Below are 6,000 nucleotides of genomic sequence, written 5' to 3' on the forward strand. Positions count from 1 at the left end.
GCAGGGTTGATTCAGTGACCTGACCTCATCCACACATGCATTTTCATATTTACATATGTTTGTTCAGGATGTACATACTTTTTTGAGCTGCACATTTTTATGATGAACATGCACAAAGAAGCACTGATAAAAAAACTAATGCATGCAGTGTTTCATAAAGTAATAGGACCTTTTTTTTATTGAGGCTTACTTTATGCAGAACATATAGACCAATCTTTTATGTAGTATAAAAGTGATGCCATAATCGATTAAAATTTCAATTTGTCTTAAATGTCACATTAACTGCAGCTCAGAAAGGCCTGCTGTGCTAATATCCTGCCTCTTTTTGGGACGTGTTGAACTGAATTCTCACTATCAAACACATATAAACATGTTCATCTTCAATTCTTATATCATTAGAGGTGAGTGGTTGTAACTGAACACCATGGTGTAATTTTTAATGGTGCACTAGCAGACAGCACACAGAACTACACCATGTGTAAAATTGTAAAACAGTTCATTTGCACATACACATGCAACGTAATAACTTTGGGGGTTCTGCTTCAGAAGACATCCAAGACAAACAAGACTGGAAATGAATCCCTATGTAACGGTTACAGAGGCTCTGCAGTGGATATTTTATACTGTCCAACACAAACAGGGAGAGGAAAGAGGAAGGGAGGAGAGAGACTAATTCTATTCACATATTCACTCCAGTCAATTAAAGGTTTGTTTATGATGAGTTAATTAAAAAATCAGATCAACATGTAATACTAACATTATTTTAACTGCAAAGGACTTAGAAAAAAAAGGAAAAAAGTTGATTTAAAGGTGGTGTCCATGCATGTGTAAAAGGTGACTTCACACAATGGAAAATTAATTCTGACACAAAAAAGATAAAGTACACAATAATAATAAAATATAATTACAATAATGTGGAAGATGATTAAGGGAAAATATATTTTTACATATTTAGCCTAAATATATTATAAACAGGGAATAAGCAATGGAGTAAGAACAATAAACACAAGACACATCTTAATTAAATGTTGTTTTAAATATGTTTAGATATTTTACTGGAAAAATGCAAAAATACTGTTTGTTTTTTTTGCAGTGAGTAAGCAGTATAAATTAAAAATGCATAAATATAAAGGCACAATACATAAATTCAACACATTGAATGCAATATTTCAAGTGTTATCTACATTAGGCTATATGAGATGGACATAAAATAATATATGCCAACCTACATATATTACGCTATAAATTGGTACCGTTTTATGGCATAATCATCGCACTGTAGTTTGGGTGTGGCGTGGGTATAGTAAGGTTTCAACATTTATAATTCATGTAGAATGAATGTAATCAAAGTCTTGGAAGGCATTGACTATAAATGCAGCAATAACGTGAAAAAGAAATCATCACAATACGGTGGACGCATTCTGTGTTGAACTTTACATTAAAAGCATGTATTGGCTATAATGACGCTTTAAGTTGTGACATGCATAAGCTCTCTTGCTATTACTAACGTGTTTAAATAACAACATGTGCAGCAGCTCTATGACAGTGATGTGTCCTTAAACGGTGCTGTGTTGGAAGCTGATTTTTATTTTTATTGTTGTGCTTTCAACGCTTTTTTCCTTTATCATAAAGAATGCACATTGCACTAAAATGGTAATTAAATCTTCCTATTAACAATTCGTGCAAACCACAGAACTCCCAGCTGGCTACTTGAAACATACACTAAACCGCAGACCGTCTTCAAGCCACTCTAACCAGCCCCATTAAATAGGATTTCGACCACCAATTCCATATTAAAATACATAATATAAAAACTGACATATGAAATGGCTGTAGCATATTTCCTCCATTATTCTTCCATTCCAGAGCTAATTGATCCGTGTAGCCGACATTCTATTTCATTAGCCAGACAACCAGAAAAGGAATGGAATGCATTTCAATAGAAAATTTACTAAACGGACACTGCAGGAATGGGTAGCAGCAGGCTATACAATGAATCATGAATCTTACCGTTCCAGTAGGCAGGAGGTCTCGCAAAAGGACGTAACACGATGCAGAATGCAGAGTGTCTCGCGCTGTCAGTTACAGGCGTTCTAACTGCTGCGTCGCGCGTTGGTGCACAAACATTCCCAGACGCCCCGAAAAACTTCTGCGGACAAGTAGTATCGCTCTCTATCTCTCTCTCTCTCTCTCTCTCTCTCTCTCTCTCTCTCTCTCTCTCTCTCTCTCTCTCTCTCTCTCTCTCTCTCTCTCTAGCATAAACGAGTAGGGAACAGTTGCCTCTCTTACAGACGTCTAATTATGCAACGAATGAAAAAGAAAGCACATGCAATAGAAAAGCATAGAAAAGCCAAGGTTTGAAGTAAGGGATGTTGTCTGGATAACTCGCTGTATTGTGTTGTAACATTGCCGAGCGGTTATCCGCGCAGACTCACAATGATCCCTGATATGCGCTGCGCATTTTGATGAACCCCCTCAAACACCCCAACTCTCTCTCTCTCTCTCTCTCTCTCTCTCTCTCTCTCTCTCTCTCTCTCTCTCTCTCTCTCTCTCTCTCTCTCTCTCTCTCTCTCTCTCTCTCTCTCTCTCTCTCTCTCGTGTTTTAAGGCTGTCCACGTAGTCCACGTAGCGTCGTGAAAATCGAGGTCAAAGGAAGTCAAAGGTGTGAGTATAATATCTTGAGTATTATTTTTTTACACGCACATACAGCCTTAGCCAGGCTATAGTTCAACAAGTCAGAAGATGAGAACAGTTCGAAGACTTGAACGCTTTCTTTTGCATCAGGCGGTGGTTTTTTATGTTTTTTTCTGATTATTTATCAGTTTATTAAAAGTAAACCTCTTAAAATTTCAAATACATTACAAAAGGTTTGGTGTAGAGTATTTTAAAAATGTTATTATTTAGTATTTTGTTTAAAAATAACAATACCGCATTAACCTTTGTTCTGTGCACACTGAGGATTTCACTATTCAGCTCATGCTTGACCCATATCCGGAGACAGCTGCGCTGCAGTGGGCACAGCTCCTCCAGAAAACGCATCAGGACCCTGGACAGCGGCCGGCGAAACATTTCATCGATCATGTTACGTCACCCACAGCGTTGGAGGAATCAGTGGTTAATAACATTTCCAACATTTCAACAAAGTATGGTGCAAGTTACTGTCCAAGACTTCCGGATTCAGCGCAAACGAGATTCAGCTAAAACACACACACACACACACACACACACACACACACACACACACACACACACACACACACACACACACACACAGACACACACATAATGTAAAGACCAAACTTAAAAATAGTATAGGGTTCTTCCAAAAAAATATATATTAATGCAGATTTGAAATATAAATAGTCTAGCCTTTTCTATTAAAAAAGAAAATCAAGGTTACAAATAAACTTCTTTTCGGTTATTGTGGAGTTGGATGTAAGTTACAGTAATAAACAGTTTTTTCAATTGCTAAGCGTTTGCCAATTCTTAAAATACTTTTTCTAAACTCTTAACACAGCAACACACCTACATCACACAATTAGCCAGATAGTAAATTTTCTGCCCCAAACCACATTTTCTTAAATAAATACAAAAGGCATTCTAGATTTCTACATTCTAGAAACATGTTAATTGACTGCATTCTGTGTGAAAACAACATGAATTGTGTTAGTGGTATGGTCACAACAGACAGATGTTGTGCTAATTGTGTTTAGCGTTTTGAAAATGTGATTACAGATTGGACAAAAGGATGTTAGCAATTGAAAAAAAAACTGTAAATGCAATTTGAGAAAGATTTTCACAGTGCAACCAGCGTCTGGAAGTCTACATTTAAATAATCAGATTTACTTTAAGAAGGAAAGAGAAGGGAAAAACAGTCATAGGCAGTAGGACACAAAAATGACAGTAAAAAAAAAAAAAAAAAAAACTCAGCCGGAAAGACTGGTTATTTGCACTTGGATTTGACACCATTCTCTAGCCTATGTATCCATCTCTATTTTTCACGAGTGTCCCCTTCTGTCTTGTCCTCCTACACAGCCAACTAGTGATGAGTCAGTCTCCTGCAGTTGCTTTAGCACATATATGAGTCAAGTCATGGCACATGACAAAAAAGAAATGGACTCCTCTTTTAAAGCTCTTTTCTGTCTCTCAGAGTGACATATGGATGCCCGGCCTGCTCTGAGAGGGTGAATGTCTGAACAGAACCAACAAAGCAGCCGCCAATTCCTGTGAAGCTGTCTCTGCCTCTCAGAGTGACATAGCTGCTCAGTTTGGAGAGTGCAACATTTTCTGTCACCCTCTAACATCTTATATTGTTCATCTTAATTGATCAACATTAGCCATTAGCCAGCATGACTCATTAAGTGCCCTCATCTAAAATTGTTTTTGCTAAAATTAGCTTCATATTTTCAACCCATGACACAAGTCACTGTAAAACTAATCACCTGTAAAAAGTGATAACCTGCAATTGTTCATTCTTAAGGAGCAACTTTATCTGATCTAACCATTTTAGTTATTTTTTATTGGTGTAACCAATAAACCAATTGGTGTAACCAATAACCATTCTTTTAGCATTTATTTATGTATGTATGTGTAGCAGACTTCAGATGGTCACTTCCCGGACATCGCGGACACACCACCACACAACGAATGGGATGATGAATGCAATGGAATTTATTCCCTTTAACAGAATAGTGAGGCAAAATTAGTTAACTGACATCAGGGGCCTACTCTCACACTCCTCTCCTTCTCTGTTCGCATACACTATGCGTCTGCGCGCGAACGCTTAAAGGAGAAGCGATATAATTTCCTTCGGTGTCCCACTAATTAAGGCCCCACACACAACAATTGATAGGAACTCCCGATCGGAACTATTGAAAATAGTAAATTGAACACAAGTTTTGCTGAAGTTAACAGTTTAAACAACATTTCTCTTTGTACATAAAAATATATATAAAATTAAACTCAAGTGTCTAAATCGACCGGCTACATACTTCCCCCTTAACTTCACAAAACTTGAGCTTACACTTTTGTCAGTTGAATAAGGGAGCAAATAAGGCAATTCATTTGTCACTGACAACACCATTGTCATACAACATGTTACCTGACACTCACAGGAAAAAGAACAAAAGAAAGTTGATCAGGCTCTCAGATATTCTCTTGCTAAAGAGGTGCCTTATCCACCACTCAATATGACTTAAATTACTTTTTTTTTGTTGCCTCACATTCTTATGACTAGGCCCATATAACTTAAAGGAGAACTCCGGTGCAAAATGAACCTCGGGTGTAATAACACATTGGTACAGACTAAATCGTTCCCTGAGATTTGCTTTCATGATAATCGAATGTAAAGAGTTTTATCTCTAAAAACAGTTTAGCTTATAACGCTAGTATATTGGGCATCGAGCAAGCAAAAAGAGATCGCTAGTTAATACCCTTAACAAGGCTCAAATTAGCCCCACACTAACACGGCAGCATAATGAGTGTCCTTACATGCAAATCGAAGCATTGAGAACTTTGTAAGTGTATAGACAGTTTAATAAGAAGATACTTTACACAGACAGTACAGTTAGCGCATACAGACAGGACCCATCTTGGAAAACAGTCTCGATCAGTCAAACCACGAACACGGTGATACGTGAGCTGAACTGTGACTTGGAATCTCATATGGTCCGTTGTTTCCGGAAGAAAGCACTGAGCGCATAAGAGAAGCACTGAACGCAACAGAGAAAATAAAAAAATAAATATAATTTATCTTATCTTCAATATCTACACGTACTGTTCGCTCACCTTCGTGGTTCGATTGATCGAGACTGTTTTCCAAGATGGGTCCTGTCTGTATGCGCTAACTGTACTGTCTGTGTAAAGTATCTTCTTATTAAACTGTCTATACACTTACAAAGTTCTCAATGCTTCGGTTTGCATGTAAGGACACTCATTATGCTAACGTGTTAGTGTGGGGCTAATTTCAGCCTTGTTAATGGTATTAACTAGCGATCTCTT

General features: G+C 37.5%; 1 protein-coding gene across 1 annotated transcript in view; it reads right to left on the reverse strand.

Moving 5' to 3' along the window:
* adcyap1r1b (adenylate cyclase activating polypeptide 1b (pituitary) receptor type I) overlaps nucleotides 1-2,182 on the reverse strand; it is a 35,342-nt gene extending 33,160 nt beyond the window's left edge. Inside the window, exon 1 of the mRNA XM_056259150.1 lies at nucleotides 2,011-2,182. The gene's annotated coding sequence lies outside the window, so the exon portion shown is untranslated. The remainder of the gene's footprint in view (nucleotides 1-2,010) is intronic.
* Between the last annotated feature and the right edge of the window lie 3,818 nt (nucleotides 2,183-6,000).

This window comes from Rhinichthys klamathensis, unplaced genomic scaffold (assembly GCF_029890125.1).
Source record: "Rhinichthys klamathensis goyatoka isolate OS25496 unplaced genomic scaffold, OSU_Roscu_1.1 h1tg000007l_1, whole genome shotgun sequence".
NCBI classification, from domain to species: Eukaryota; Metazoa; Chordata; class Actinopteri; order Cypriniformes; family Leuciscidae; genus Rhinichthys; species Rhinichthys klamathensis.